Raw genomic sequence first — 16,173 nt, forward strand, 5'->3', positions numbered from 1 at the left:
AAGGCCCTAGAGGCCCCAAAGTTGGCCTGGCCTGTTCATCAGGGTCCCCCCTACGGTCATATTTTCCATTGGATTTGGACTTTTTTTGAGCCATATTCGCCTTGCCCTTTTGCAAGGCCCATAACTCTGCCTAGGAAGGCCCTAGAGGCCCCAAAGTTGGCCTGGCCTGTTCATCAGGGTCCCCCCTACGGTCATATTTTCCATTGGATTTGGACTTTTTTTGAGCCATATTCGCCTTGCCCTTTTGCAAGGCCCATAACTCTGCCTAGGAAGGCCCTAGAGGCCCCAAAGTTGGCCTGGCCTGTTCATCAGGGTCCCCCCTACGGTCATATTTTCCATTGGATTTGGACTTTTTTTGAGCCATATTCGCCTTGCCCTTTTGCAAAGCCCATAACTCTGCCTAGGAAGGCCCTAGAGGCCCCAAAGTTGGCCTGGCCTGTTCATCAGAGTCCCCCCTACGGCCATATTTTCCATTGGATTTGGACTTTTTTTGAGCCATATTCGCCTTGCCCTTTTGCAAGGCCCATAACTCTGCCTAGGAAGGCCCTAGAGGCCCCAAAGTTGGCCTGGCCTGTTCATCAGAGTCCCCTCTACGGCCATATTTTCCATTGGATTTGGACTTTTTTTGAGCCATATTCGCCTTGCCCTTTTGCAAGGCCCATAACTCTGCCTAGGAAGGCCCTAGAGGCCCCAAAGTTGGCCTGGCCTGTTCATCAGGGTCCCCCCTACGGCCATATTTTCCATTGGATTTGGACTTTTTTTGAGCCATATTCGCCTTGCCCTTTTGCAAGGCCCATAACTCTGCCTAGGAAGGCCCTAGAGGCCCCAAAGTTGGCCTGGCCTGTTCATCAGGGTCCCCCCTACGGTCATATTTTCCATTGGATTTGGACTTTTTTTGAGCCATATTCGCCTTGCCCTTTTGCAAGGCCCATAACTCTGCCTAGGAAGGCCCTAGAGGCCCCAAAGTTGGCCTGGCCTGTTCATCAGAGTCCCCCCTACGGTCATATTTTCCATTGGATTTGGACTTTTTTTGAGCCATATTCGCCTTGCCCTTTTGCAAGGCCCATAACTCTGCCTAGGAAGGCCCTAGAGGCCCCAAAGTTGGCCTGGCCTGTTCATCAGGGTCCCCCCTACGGTCATATTTTCCATTGGATTTGGACTTTTTTTGAGCCATATTCGCCTTGCCCTTTTGCAAGGCCCATAACTCTGCCTAGGAAGGCCCTAGAGGCCCCAAAGTTGGCCTGGCCTGTTCATCAGGGTCCCCCCTACGGTCATATTTTCCATTGGATTTGGACTTTTTTTGAGCCATATTCGCCTTGCCCTTTTGCAAGGCCCATAACTCTGCCTAGGAAGGCCCTAGAGGCCCCAAAGTTGGCCTGGCCTGTTCATCAGGGTCCCCCCTACGGTCATATTTTCCATTGGATTTGGACTTTTTTTGAGCCATATTCGCCTTGCCCTTTTGCAAGGCCCATAACTCTGCCTAGGAAGGCCCTAGAGGCCCCAAAGTTGGCCTGGCCTGTTCATCAGGGTCCCCCCTACGGTCATATTTTCCATTGGATTTGGACTTTTTTTGAGCCATATTCGCCTTGCCCTTTTGCAAGGCCCATAACTCTGCCTAGGAAGGCCCTAGAGGCCCCAAAGTTGGCCTGGCCTGTTCATCAGGGTCCCCCCTACGGTCATATTTTCCATTGGATTTGGACTTTTTTTGAGCCATATTCGCCTTGCCCTTTTGCAAGGCCCATAACTCTGCCTAGGAAGGCCCTAGAGGCCCCAAAGTTGGCCTGGCCTGTTCATCAGGGTCCCCCTACGGCCATATTTTCCATTGGATCTGGACTTTTTTTGAGCCATATTCGCCTTGCCCTTTTGCAAGGCCCATAACTCTGCCTAGGAAGGCCCTAGAGGCCCCAAAGTTGGCCTGGCCTGTTCATCAGGGTCCCCCCTACGGCCATATTTTCCATTGGATCTGGACTTTTTTTGAGCCATATTCGCCTTGCCCTTTTGCAAAGCCCATAACTCTGCCTAGGAAGGCCCTAGAGGCCCCAAAGTTGGCCTGGCCTGTTCATCAGGGTCCCCCCTACGGTCATATTTTCCATTGGATCTGGACTTTTTTTGAGCCATATTCGCCTTGCCCTTTTGCAAGGCCCATAACTCTGCCTAGGAAGGCCCTAGAGGCCCCAAAGTTGGCCTGGCCTGTTCATCAGGGTCCCCCCTACGGTCATATTTTCCATTGGATTTGGACTTTTTTTGAGCCATATTCGCCTTGCCCTTTTGCAAGGCCCATAACTCTGCCTAGGAAGGCCCTAGAGGCCCCAAAGTTGGCCTGGCCTGTTCATCAGGGTCCCCCCTACGGTCATATTTTCCATTGGATTTGGACTTTTTTTGAGCCATATTCGCCTTGCCCTTTTGCAAGGCCCATAACTCTGCCTAGGAAGGCCCTAGAGGCCCCAAAGTTGGCCTGGCCTGTTCATCAGGGTCCCCCCTACGGCCATATTTTCCATTGGATTTGGACTTTTTTTGAGCCATATTCGCCTTGCCCTTTTGCAAGGCCCATAACTCTGCCTAGGAAGGCCCTAGAGGCCCCAAAGTTGGCCTGGCCTGTTCATCAGGGTCCCCTCTACGGCCATATTTTCCATTGGATTTGGACTTTTTTTGAGCCATATTCGCCTTGCCCTTTTGCAAGGCCCATAACTCTGCCTAGGAAGGCCCTAGAGGCCCCAAAGTTGGCCTGGCCTGTTCATCAGGGTCCCCCCTACGGTCATATTTTCCATTGGATTTGGACTTTTTTTGAGCCATATTCGCCTTGCCCTTTTGCAAGGCCCATAACTCTGCCTAGGAAGGCCCTAGAGGCCCCAAAGTTGGCCTGGCCTGTTCATCAGAGTCCCCCCTACGGTCATATTTTCCATTGGATTTGGACTTTTTTTGAGCCATATTCACCTTGCCCTTTTGCAAGGCCCATAACTCTGCCTAGGAAGGCCCTAGAGGCCCCAAAGTTGGCCTGGCCTGTTCATCAGGGTCCCCCCTACGGTCATATTTTCCATTGGATTTGGACTTTTTTTGAGCCATATTCGCCTTGCCCTTTTGCAAGGCCCATAACTCTGCCTAGGAAGGCCCTAGAGGCCCCAAAGTTGGCCTGGCCTGTTCATCAGGGTCCCCCCTACCGTCATATTTTCCATTGGATTTGGATTTTTTTGAGCCATATTCACCTTGCCCTTTTGCAAGGCCCATAACTCTGCCTAGGAAGGCCCTAGAGGCCCCAAAGTTGGCCTGGCCTGTTCATCAGGGTCCCCCCTACGGTCATATTTTCCATTGGATTTGGACTTTTTTTGAGCCATATTCGCCTTGCCCTTTTGCAAGGCCCATAACTCTGCCTAGGAAGGCCCTAGAGGCCCCAAAGTTGGCCTGGCCTGTTCATCAGAGTCCCCCCTACGGTCATATTTTCCATTGGATTTGGACTTTTTTTGAGCCATATTCACCTTGCCCTTTTGCAAGGCCCATAACTCTGCCTAGGAAGGCCCTAGAGGCCCCAAAGTTGGCCTGGCCTGTTCATCAGGGTCCCCCCTACGGTCATATTTTCCATTGGATTTGGACTTTTTTTGAGCCATATTCACCTTGCCCTTTTGCAAGGCCCATAACTCTGCCTAGGAAGGCCCTAGAGGCCCCAAAGTTGGCCTGGCCTGTTCATCAGAGTCCCCCCTACGGTCATATTTTCCATTGGATCTGGACTTTTTTTGAGCCATATTCGCCTTGCCCTTTTGCAAGGCCCATAACTCTGCCTAGGAAGGCCCTAGAGGCCCCAAAGTTGGCCTGGCCTGTTCATCAGGGTCCCCCCTACGGTCATATTTTCCATTGGATTTGGACTTTTTTTGAGCCATATTCGCCTTGCCCTTTTGCAAGGCCCATAACTCTGCCTAGGAAGACCCTAGAGGCCCCAAAGTTGGCCTGGCCTGTTCATCAGGGTCCCCCCTACGGTCATATTTTCCATTGGATCTGGACTTTTTTTGAGCCATATTCGCCTTGCCCTTTTGCAAGGCGAATATGGCCCCAAAGAGGCCCCAAAGTTGGCCTGGCCTGTTCATCAGGGTCCCCTCTACGGCCATATTTTCCATTGGATTTGGACTTTTTTTGAGCCATATTCGCCTTGCCCTTTTGCAAGGCCCATAACTCTGCCTAGGAAGGCCCTAGAGGCCCCAAAGTTGGCCTGGCCTGTTCATTAGAGTCCCCTCTAAGTCCATATTTTCCATTGGATCTGGACTTTTTTTGAGCCATATTCGCCTTGCCCTTTTGCAAGGCCCATAACTCTGCCTAGGAAGGCCCTAGAGGCCCCAAAGTTGGCCTGGCCTGTTCATCAGGGTCCCCCCTACGGTCATATTTTCCATTGGATTTGGACTTTTTTTGAGCCATATTCGCCTTGCCCTTTTGCAAGGCCCATAACTCTGCCTAGGAAGACCCTAGAGGCCCCAAAGTTGGCCTGGCCTGTTCATCAGGGTCCCCCCTACGGTCATATTTTCCATTGGATCTGGACTTTTTTTGAGCCATATTCGCCTTGCCCTTTTGCAAGGCCCATAACTCTGCCTAGGAAGGCCCTAGAGGCCCCAAAGTTGGCCTGGCCTGTTCATCAGGGTCCCCCCTACGGTCATATTTTCCATTGGATTTGGACTTTTTTTGAGCCATATTCGCCTTGCCCTTTTGCAAAGCCCATAACTCTGCCTAGGAAGGCCCTAGAGGCCCCAAAGTTGGCCTGGCCTGTTCATCAGGGTCCCCCCTACCGTCATATTTTCCATTGGATTTGGATTTTTTTGAGCCATATTCACCTTGCCCTTTTGCAAGGCCCATAACTCTGCCTAGGAAGGCCCTAGAGGCCCCAAAGTTGGCCTGGCCTGTTCATCAGGGTCCCCCCTACGGTCATATTTTCCATTGGATTTGGACTTTTTTTGAGCCATATTCGCCTTGCCCTTTTGCAAGGCCCATAACTCTGCCTAGGAAGACCCTAGAGGCCCCAAAGTTGGCCTGGCCTGTTCATCAGGGTCCCCCCTACGGTCATATTTTCCATTGGATCTGGACTTTTTTTGAGCCATATTCGCCTTGCCCTTTTGCAAGGCGAATATGGCCCCAAAGAGGCCCCAAAGTTGGCCTGGCCTGTTCATCAGGGTCCCCTCTACGGCCATATTTTCCATTGGATTTGGACTTTTTTTGAGCCATATTCGCCTTGCCCTTTTGCAAGGCCCATAACTCTGCCTAGGAAGGCCCTAGAGGCCCCAAAGTTGGCCTGGCCTGTTCATTAGAGTCCCCTCTAAGTCCATATTTTCCATTGGATCTGGACTTTTTTTGAGCCATATTCGCCTTGCCCTTTTGCAAGGCCCATAACTCTGCCTAGGAAGGCCCTAGAGGCCCCAAAGTTGGCCTGGCCTGTTCATCAGGGTCCCCCCTACGGTCATATTTTCCATTGGATTTGGACTTTTTTTGAGCCATATTCGCCTTGCCCTTTTGCAAGGCCCATAACTCTGCCTAGGAAGACCCTAGAGGCCCCAAAGTTGGCCTGGCCTGTTCATCAGGGTCCCCCCTACGGTCATATTTTCCATTGGATCTGGACTTTTTTTGAGCCATATTCGCCTTGCCCTTTTGCAAGGCCCATAACTCTGCCTAGGAAGGCCCTAGAGGCCCCAAAGTTGGCCTGGCCTGTTCATCAGGGTCCCCCCTACGGTCATATTTTCCATTGGATTTGGACTTTTTTTGAGCCATATTCGCCTTGCCCTTTTGCAAAGCCCATAACTCTGCCTAGGAAGGCCCTAGAGGCCCCAAAGTTGGCCTGGCCTGTTCATCAGGGTCCCCCCTACCGTCATATTTTCCATTGGATTTGGATTTTTTTGAGCCATATTCACCTTGCCCTTTTGCAAGGCCCATAACTCTGCCTAGGAAGGCCCTAGAGGCCCCAAAGTTGGCCTGGCCTGTTCATCAGGGTCCCCCCTACGGTCATATTTTCCATTGGATTTGGACTTTTTTTGAGCCATATTCACCTTGCCCTTTTGCAAGGCGAATATGGCCCCAAAGAGGCCCCAAAGTTGGCCTGGCCTGTTCATCAGGGTCCCCTCTACGGCCATATTTTCCATTGGATTTCGACTTTTTTTGAGCCATATTCGCCTTGCCCTTTTGCAAGGCGAATATGGCCCCAAAGAGGCCCCAAAGTTGGCCTGGCCTGTTCATCAGGGTCCCCTCTACGGCCATATTTTCCATTGGATTTGGACTTTTTTTGAGCCATATTCGCCTTGCCCTTTTGCAAGGCCCATAACTCTGCCTAGGAAGGCCCTAGAGGCCCCAAAGTTGGCCTGGCCTGTTCATTAGAGTCCCCTCTAAGTCCATATTTTCCATTGGATTTGGACTTTTTTTGAGCCATATTCGCCTTGCCCTTTTGCAAGGCCCATAACTCTGCCTAGGAAGGCCCTAGAGGCCCCAAAGTTGGCCTGGCCTGTTCATCAGGGTCCCCCCTACGGTCATATTTTCCATTGGATTTGGACTTTTTTTGAGCCATATTCGCCTTGCCCTTTTGCAAGGCCCATAACTCTGCCTAGGAAGGCCCTAGAGGCCCCAAAGTTGGCCTGGCCTGTTCATCAGGGTCCCCCCTACGGTCATATTTTCCATTGGATTTGGACTTTTTTTGAGCCATATTCGCCTTGCCCTTTTGCAAGGCCCATAACTCTGCCTAGGAAGGCCCTAGAGGCCCCAAAGTTGGCCTGGCCTGTTCATCAGGGTCCCCCCTACGGCCATATTTTCCATTGGATTTGGACTTTTTTTGAGCCATATTCGCCTTGCCCTTTTGCAAGGCCCATAACTCTGCCTAGGAAGGCCCTAGAGGCCCCAAAGTTGGCCTGGCCTGTTCATCAGGGTCCCCTCTACGGCCATATTTTCCATTGGATTTGGACTTTTTTTGAGCCATATTCGCCTTGCCCTTTTGCAAGGCCCATAACTCTGCCTAGGAAGGCCCTAGAGGCCCCAAAGTTGGCCTGGCCTGTTCATCAGGGTCCCCCCTACGGTCATATTTTCCATTGGATTTGGACTTTTTTTGAGCCATATTCGCCTTGCCCTTTTGCAAGGCCCATAACTCTGCCTAGGAAGGCCCTAGAGGCCCCAAAGTTGGCCTGGCCTGTTCATCAGAGTCCCCCCTACGGTCATATTTTCCATTGGATTTGGACTTTTTTTGAGCCATATTCACCTTGCCCTTTTGCAAGGCCCATAACTCTGCCTAGGAAGGCCCTAGAGGCCCCAAAGTTGGCCTGGCCTGTTCATCAGGGTCCCCCCTACGGTCATATTTTCCATTGGATTTGGACTTTTTTTGAGCCATATTCGCCTTGCCCTTTTGCAAGGCCCATAACTCTGCCTAGGAAGGCCCTAGAGGCCCCAAAGTTGGCCTGGCCTGTTCATCAGGGTCCCCCCTACCGTCATATTTTCCATTGGATTTGGATTTTTTTGAGCCATATTCACCTTGCCCTTTTGCAAGGCCCATAACTCTGCCTAGGAAGGCCCTAGAGGCCCCAAAGTTGGCCTGGCCTGTTCATCAGGGTCCCCCCTACGGTCATATTTTCCATTGGATTTGGACTTTTTTTGAGCCATATTCGCCTTGCCCTTTTGCAAGGCCCATAACTCTGCCTAGGAAGGCCCTAGAGGCCCCAAAGTTGGCCTGGCCTGTTCATCAGAGTCCCCCCTACGGTCATATTTTCCATTGGATTTGGACTTTTTTTGAGCCATATTCACCTTGCCCTTTTGCAAGGCCCATAACTCTGCCTAGGAAGGCCCTAGAGGCCCCAAAGTTGGCCTGGCCTGTTCATCAGGGTCCCCCCTACGGTCATATTTTCCATTGGATTTGGACTTTTTTTGAGCCATATTCACCTTGCCCTTTTGCAAGGCCCATAACTCTGCCTAGGAAGGCCCTAGAGGCCCCAAAGTTGGCCTGGCCTGTTCATCAGAGTCCCCCCTACGGTCATATTTTCCATTGGATTTGGACTTTTTTTGAGCCATATTCACCTTGCCCTTTTGCAAAGCCCATAACTCTTTCTAGGAAGGCCCTAGAGGCCCCAAAGTTGGCCTGGCCTGTTCATCAGAGTCCCCTCTACGGCCATATTTTCCATTGGATTTCGACTTTTTTTGAGCCATATTCGCCTTGCCCTTTTGCAAGGCGAATATGGCCCCAAAGAGGCCCCAAAGTTGGCCTGGCCTGTTCATCAGGGTCCCCTCTACGGCCATATTTTCCATTGGATTTGGACTTTTTTTGAGCCATATTCACCTTGCCCTTTTGCAAAGCCCATAACTCTTTCTAGGAAGGCCCTAGAGGCCCCAAAGTTGGCCTGGCCTGTTCATCAGAGTCCCCTCTACGGCCATATTTTCCATTGGATTTCGACTTTTTTTGAGCCATATTCGCCTTGCCCTTTTGCAAGGCGAATATGGCCCCAAAGAGGCCCCAAAGTTGGCCTGGCCTGTTCATCAGGGTCCCCTCTACGGCCATATTTTCCATTGGATTTGGACTTTTTTTGAGCCATATTCGCCTTGCCCTTTTGCAAGGCCCATAACTCTGCCTAGGAAGGCCCTAGAGGCCCCAAAGTTGGCCTGGCCTGTTCATTAGAGTCCCCTCTAAGTCCATATTTTCCATTGGATTTGGACTTTTTTTGAGCCATATTCGCCTTGCCCTTTTGCAAGGCCCATAACTCTGCCTAGGAAGGCCCTAGAGGCCCCAAAGTTGGCCTGGCCTGTTCATCAGGGTCCCCCCTACGGTCATATTTTCCATTGGATTTGGACTTTTTTTGAGCCATATTCGCCTTGCCCTTTTGCAAAGCCCATAACTCTGCCTAGGAAGGCCCTAGAGGCCCCAAAGTTGGCCTGGCCTGTTCATCAGGGTCCCCCCTACGGTCATATTTTCCATTGGATTTGGACTTTTTTTGAGCCATATTCGCCTTGCCCTTTTGCAAGGCCCATAACTCTGCCTAGGAAGGCCCTAGAGGCCCCAAAGTTGGCCTGGCCTGTTCATCAGGGTCCCCCCTACGGTCATATTTTCCATTGGATTTGGACTTTTTTTGAGCCATATTCACCTTGCCCTTTTGCAAGGCCCATAACTCTGCCTAGGAAGGCCCTAGAGGCCCCAAAGTTGGCCTGGCCTGTTCATCAGGGTCCCCCCTACGGTCATATTTTCCATTGGATCTGGACTTTTTTTGAGCCATATTCGCCTTGCCCTTTTGCAAGGCCCATAACTCTGCCTAGGAAGACCCTAGAGGCCCCAAAGTTGGCCTGGCCTGTTCATCAGGGTCCCCCCTACGGTCATATTTTCCATTGGATTTGGACTTTTTTTGAGCCATATTCACCTTGCCCTTTTGCAAGGCCCATAACTCTGCCTAGGAAGGCCCTAGAGGCCCCAAAGTTGGCCTGGCCTGTTCATCAGGGTCCCCCCTACGGTCATATTTTCCATTGGATTTGGACTTTTTTTGAGCCATATTCGCCTTGCCCTTTTGCAAGGCCCATAACTCTGCCTAGGAAGGCCCTAGAGGCCCCAAAGTTGGCCTGGCCTGTTCATCAGGGTCCCCCCTACGGTCATATTTTCCATTGGATCTGGACTTTTTTTGAGCCATATTCGCCTTGCCCTTTTGCAAGGCCCATAACTCTGCCTAGGAAGGCCCTAGAGGCCCCAAAGTTGGCCTGGCCTGTTCATCAGGGTCCCCCCTACGGTCATATTTTCCATTGGATTTGGACTTTTTTTGAGCCATATTCGCCTTGCCCTTTTGCAAAGCCCATAACTCTGCCTAGGAAGGCCCTAGAGGCCCCAAAGTTGGCCTGGCCTGTTCATCAGAGTCCCCTCTACGGCCATATTTTCCATTGGATTTGGACTTTTTTTGAGCCATATTCGCCTTGCCCTTTTGCAAGGCCCATAACTCTGCCTAGGAAGGCCCTAGAGGCCCCAAAGTTGGCCTGGCCTGTTCATCAGAGTCCCCTCTACGGCCATATTTTCCATTGGATTTGGACTTTTTTTGAGCCATATTCACCTTGCCCTTTTGCAAAGCCCATAACTCTTTCTAGGAAGGCCCTAGAGGCCCCAAAGTTGGCCTGGCCTGTTCATCAGGGTCCCCTCTACGGCCATATTTTCCATTGGATTTGGACTTTTTTTGAGCCATATTCGCCTTGCCCTTTTGCAAGGCCCATAACTCTGCCTAGGAAGGCCCTAGAGGCCCCAAAGTTGGCCTGGCCTGTTCATCAGGGTCCCCCCTACGGTCATATTTTCCATTGGATTTGGACTTTTTTTGAGCCATATTCGCCTTGCCCTTTTGCAAGGCCCATAACTCTGCCTAGGAAGGCCCTAGAGGCCCCAAAGTTGGCCTGGCCTGTTCATCAGAGTCCCCCCTACGGTCATATTTTCCATTGGATTTGGACTTTTTTTGAGCCATATTCACCTTGCCCTTTTGCAAGGCCCATAACTCTGCCTAGGAAGGCCCTAGAGGCCCCAAAGTTGGCCTGGCCTGTTCATCAGGGTCCCCCCTACGGTCATATTTTCCATTGGATTTGGACTTTTTTTGAGCCATATTCACCTTGCCCTTTTGCAAGGCCCATAACTCTGCCTAGGAAGGCCCTAGAGGCCCCAAAGTTGGCCTGGCCTGTTCATCAGAGTCCCCCCTACGGTCATATTTTCCATTGGATTTGGACTTTTTTTGAGCCATATTCACCTTGCCCTTTTGCAAAGCCCATAACTCTTTCTAGGAAGGCCCTAGAGGCCCCAAAGTTGGCCTGGCCTGTTCATCAGGGTCCCCCCTACGGTCATATTTTCCATTGGATTTGGACTTTTTTTGAGCCATATTCGCCTTGCCCTTTTGCAAGGCCCATAACTCTGCCTAGGAAGGCCCTAGAGGCCCCAAAGTTGGCCTGGCCTGTTCATCAGGGTCCCCCCTACGGTCATATTTTCCATTGGATTTGGACTTTTTTTGAGCCATATTCGCCTTGCCCTTTTGCAAGGCCCATAACTCTGCCTAGGAAGGCCCTAGAGGCCCCAAAGTTGGCCTGGCCTGTTCATCAGAGTCCCCTCTACGGCCATATTTTCCATTGGATTTCGACTTTTTTTGAGCCATATTCGCCTTGCCCTTTTGCAAGGCGAATATGGCCCCAAAGAGGCCCCAAAGTTGGCCTGGCCTGTTCATCAGGGTCCCCTCTACGGCCATATTTTCCATTGGATTTCGACTTTTTTTGAGCCATATTCGCCTTGCCCTTTTGCAAGGCGAATATGGCCCCAAAGAGGCCCCAAAGTTGGCCTGGCCTGTTCATCAGGGTCCCCTCTACGGCCATATTTTCCATTGGATTTGGACTTTTTTTGAGCCATATTCGCCTTGCCCTTTTGCAAGGCCCATAACTCTGCCTAGGAAGGCCCTAGAGGCCCCAAAGTTGGCCTGGCCTGTTCATCAGAGTCCCCCCTACGGTCATATTTTCCATTGGATCTGGACTTTTTTTGAGCCATATTCGCCTTGCCCTTTTGCAAGGCCCATAACTCTGCCTAGGAAGACCCTAGAGGCCCCAAAGTTGGCCTGGCCTGTTCATCAGGGTCCCCCCTACGGTCATATTTTCCATTGGATTTGGACTTTTTTTGAGCCATATTCGCCTTGCCCTTTTGCAAGGCCCATAACTCTGCCTAGGAAGGCCCTAGAGGCCCCAAAGTTGGCCTGGCCTGTTCATCAGGGTCCCCCCTACGGTCATATTTTCCATTGGATCTGGACTTTTTTTGAGCCATATTCGCCTTGCCCTTTTGCAAGGCCCATAACTCTGCCTAGGAAGGCCCTAGAGGCCCCAAAGTTGGCCTGGCCTGTTCATCAGGGTCCCCCCTACGGTCATATTTTCCATTGGATTTGGACTTTTTTTGAGCCATATTCGCCTTGCCCTTTTGCAAAGCCCATAACTCTGCCTAGGAAGGCCCTAGAGGCCCCAAAGTTGGCCTGGCCTGTTCATCAGGGTCCCCCCTACGGTCATATTTTCCATTGGATTTGGACTTTTTTTGAGCCATATTCGCCTTGCCCTTTTGCAAGGCCCATAACTCTGCCTAGGAAGGCCCTAGAGGCCCCAAAGTTGGCCTGGCCTGTTCATCAGGGTCCCCCCTACGGTCATATTTTCCATTGGATTTGGACTTTTTTTGAGCCATATTCACCTTGCCCTTTTGCAAGGCCCATAACTCTGCTAGGAAGGCCCTAGAGGCCCCAAAGTTGGCCTGGCCTGTTCATCAGGGTCCCCCCTACGGTCATATTTTCCATTGGATCTGGACTTTTTTTGAGCCATATTCGCCTTGCCCTTTTGCAAGGCCCATAACTCTGCCTAGGAAGACCCTAGAGGCCCCAAAGTTGGCCTGGCCTGTTCATCAGGGTCCCCCCTACGGTCATATTTTCCATTGGATTTGGACTTTTTTTGAGCCATATTCGCCTTGCCCTTTTGCAAGGCCCATAACACTGCCTAGGAAGGCCCTAGAGGCCCCAAAGTTGGCCTGGCCTGTTCATCAGGGTCCCCCCTACGGTCATATTTTCCATTGGATTTTGACTTTTTTTGAGCCATATTCACCTTGCCCTTTTGCAAGGCCCATAACTCTGCCTAGGAAGGCCCTAGAGGCCCCAAAGTTGGCCTGGCCTGTTCATCAGGGTCCCCCTTACGGTCATATTTTCCATTGGATTTGGACTTTTTTTGAGCCATATTCACCTTGCCCTTTTGCAAGGCCCATAACTCTGCCTAGGAAGGCCCTAGAGGCCCCAAAGTTGGCCTGGCCTGTTCATCAGGGTCCCCCCTACCGTCATATTTTCCATTGGATTTGGATTTTTTTGAGCCATATTCACCTTGCCCTTTTGCAAGGCCCATAACTCTGCCTAGGAAGGCCCTAGAGGCCCCAAAGTTGGCCTGGCCTGTTCATCAGGGTCCCCCCTACGGTCATATTTTCCATTGGATTTGGACTTTTTTTGAGCCATATTCGCCTTGCCCTTTTGCAAGGCCCATAACTCTGCCTAGGAAGGCCCTAGAGGCCCCAAAGTTGGCCTGGCCTGTTCATCAGAGTCCCCCCTACGGTCATATTTTCCATTGGATTTGGACTTTTTTTGAGCCATATTCACCTTGCCCTTTTGCAAGGCCCATAACTCTGCCTAGGAAGGCCCTAGAGGCCCCAAAGTTGGCCTGGCCTGTTCATCAGGGTCCCCCCTACGGTCATATTTTCCATTGGATTTGGACTTTTTTTGAGCCATATTCACCTTGCCCTTTTGCAAGGCCCATAACTCTGCCTAGGAAGGCCCTAGAGGCCCCAAAGTTGGCCTGGCCTGTTCATCAGAGTCCCCCCTACGGTCATATTTTCCATTGGATTTGGACTTTTTTTGAGCCATATTCACCTTGCCCTTTTGCAAAGCCCATAACTCTTTCTAGGAAGGCCCTAGAGGCCCCAAAGTTGGCCTGGCCTGTTCATCAGGGTCGCCCCTACGGTCATATTTTCCATTGGATTTGGACTTTTTTTGAGCCATATTCGCCTTGCCCTTTTGCAAGGCCCATAACTCTGCCTAGGAAGGCCCTAGAGGCCCCAAAGTTGGCCTGGCCTGTTCATCAGGGTCCCCCCTACGGTCATATTTTCCATTGGATTTGGACTTTTTTTGAGCCATATTCGCCTTGCCCTTTTGCAAGGCCCATAACTCTGCCTAGGAAGGCCCTAGAGGCCTCAAAGTTGGCCTGGCCTGTTCATCAGAGTCCCCCTACGATCATATTTTCCATTGGATCTGGACTTTTTTTGAGCCATATTCGCCTTGCCCTTTTGCAAGGCCCATAACTCTGCCTAGGAAGGCCCTAGAGGCCCCAAAGTTGGCCTGGCCTGTTCATCAGAGTCCCCTCTACGGACATATTTTCCATTGGATTTGGACTTTTTTTGAGCCATATTCGCCTTGCCCTTTTGCAAGGCCCATAACTCTGCCTAGGAAGGCCCTAGAGGCCTCAAAGTTGGCCTGGCCTGTTCATCAGAGTCCCCCTACGATCATATTTTCCATTGGATCTGGACTTTTTTTGAGCCATATTCGCCTTGCCCTTTTGCAAGGCCCATAACTCTGCCTAGGAAGGCCCTAGAGGCCCCAAAGTTGGCCTGGCCTGTTCATCAGAGTCCCCTCTACGGACATATTTTCCATTGGATTTGGACTTTTTTTGAGCCATATTCGCCTTGCCCTTTTGCAAGGCCCATAACTCTGCCTAGGAAGGCCCTAGAGGCCCCAAAGTTGGCCTGGCCTGTTCATCAGGGTCCCCCCTACGGCCATATTTTCCATTGGATCTGGACTTTTTTTGAGCCATATTCGCCTTGCCCTTTTGCAAGGCCCATAACTCTGCCTAGGAAGGCCCTAGAGGCCCCAAAGTTGGCCTGGCCTGTTCATCAGAGTCCCCTCTACGGCCATATTTTCCATTGGATTTGGACTTTTTTTGAGCCATATTCGCCTTGCCCTTTTGCAAGGCCCATAACTCTGCCTAGGAAGGCCCTAGAGGCCTCAAAGTTGGCCTGGCCTGTTCATCAGGGTCCCCCCTACGGCCATATTTTCCATTGGATATGGACTTTTTTTGAGCCATATTCGCCTTGCCCTTTTGCAAGGCCCATAACTCTGCCTAGGAAGGCCCTAGAGGCCCCAAAGTTGGCCTGGCCTGTTCATCAGAGTCCCCTCTACGGCCATATTTTCCATTGGATTTGGACTTTTTTTGAGCCATATTCGCCTTGCCCTTTTGCAAGGCCCATAACTCTGCCTAGGAAGGCCCTAGAGGCCCCAAAGTTGGCCTGGCCTGTTCATCAGAGTCCCCTCTACGGCCATATTTTCCATTGGATTTGGACTTTTTTTGAGCCATATTCGCCTTGCCCTTTTGCAAGGCCCATAACTCTGCCTAGGAAGGCCCTAGAGGCCCCAAAGTTGGCCTGGCCTGTTCATCAGGGTCCCCCCTACGGCCATATTTTCCATTGGATCTGGACTTTTTTTGAGCCATATTCGCCTTGCCCTTTTGCAAGGCCCATAACTCTGCCTAGGAAGGCCCTAGAGGCCTCAAAGTTGGCCTGGCCTGTTCATCAGAGTCCCCCCTACGGTCATATTTTCCATTGGATCTGGACTTTTTTTGAGCCATATTCGCCTTGCCCTTTTGCAAGGCCCATAACTCTGCCTAGGAAGGCCCTAGAGGCCCCAAAGTTGGCCTGGCCTGTTCATCAGGGTCCCCCCTACGGTCATATTTTCCATTGGATTTGGACTTTTTTTGAGCCATATTCGCCTTGCCCTTTTGCAAGGCCCATAACTCTGCCTAGGAAGGCCCTAGAGGCCCCAAAGTTGGCCTGGCCTGTTCATCAGGGTCCCCCCTACGGTCATATTCTCCATTGGATTTGGACTTTTTTTGAGCCATATTCGCCTTGCCCTTTTGCAAGGCCCATAACTCTGCCTAGGAAGGCCCTAGAGGCCCCAAAGTTGGCCTGGCCTGTTCATCAGAGTCCCCTCTACGGCCATATTTTCCATTGGATTTGGACTTTTTTTGAGCCATATTCGCCTTGCCCTTTTGCAAGGCCCATAACTCTGCCTAGGAAGGCCCTAGAGGCCCCAAAGTTGGCCTGGCCTGTTCATCAGAGTCCCCTCTACGGCCATATTTTCCATTGGATTTGGACTTTTTTTGAGCCATATTCGCCTTGCCCTTTTGCAAGGCCCATAACTCTGCCTAGGAAGGCCCTAGAGGCCCCAAAGTTGGCCTGGCCTGTTCATCAGAGTCCCCTCTACGGACATATTTTCCATTGGATTTGGACTTTTTTTGAGCCATATTCGCCTTGCCCTTTTGCAAGGCCCATAACTCTGCCTAGGAAGGCCCTAGAGGCCCCAAAGTTGGCCTGGCCTGTTCATCAGGGTCCCCCCTACGGCCATATTTTCCATTGGATCTGGACTTTTTTTGAGCCATATTCGCCTTGCCCTTTTGCAAGGCCCATAACTCTGCCTAGGAAGGCCCTAGAGGCCCCAAAGTTGGCCTGGCCTGTTCATCAGAGTCCCCTCTACGGCCATATTTTCCATTGGATTTGGACTTTTTTTGAGCCATATTCGCCTTGCCCTTTTGCAAGGCCCATAACTCTGCCTAGGAAGGCCCTAGAGGCCCCAAAGTTGGCCTGGCCTGTTCATCAGGGTCCCCCCTACGGCCATATTTTCCATT

The sequence above is a fragment of the Hypomesus transpacificus genome, chromosome 19 (assembly GCF_021917145.1).
Source record: "Hypomesus transpacificus isolate Combined female chromosome 19, fHypTra1, whole genome shotgun sequence".
NCBI classification, from domain to species: Eukaryota; Metazoa; Chordata; class Actinopteri; order Osmeriformes; family Osmeridae; genus Hypomesus; species Hypomesus transpacificus.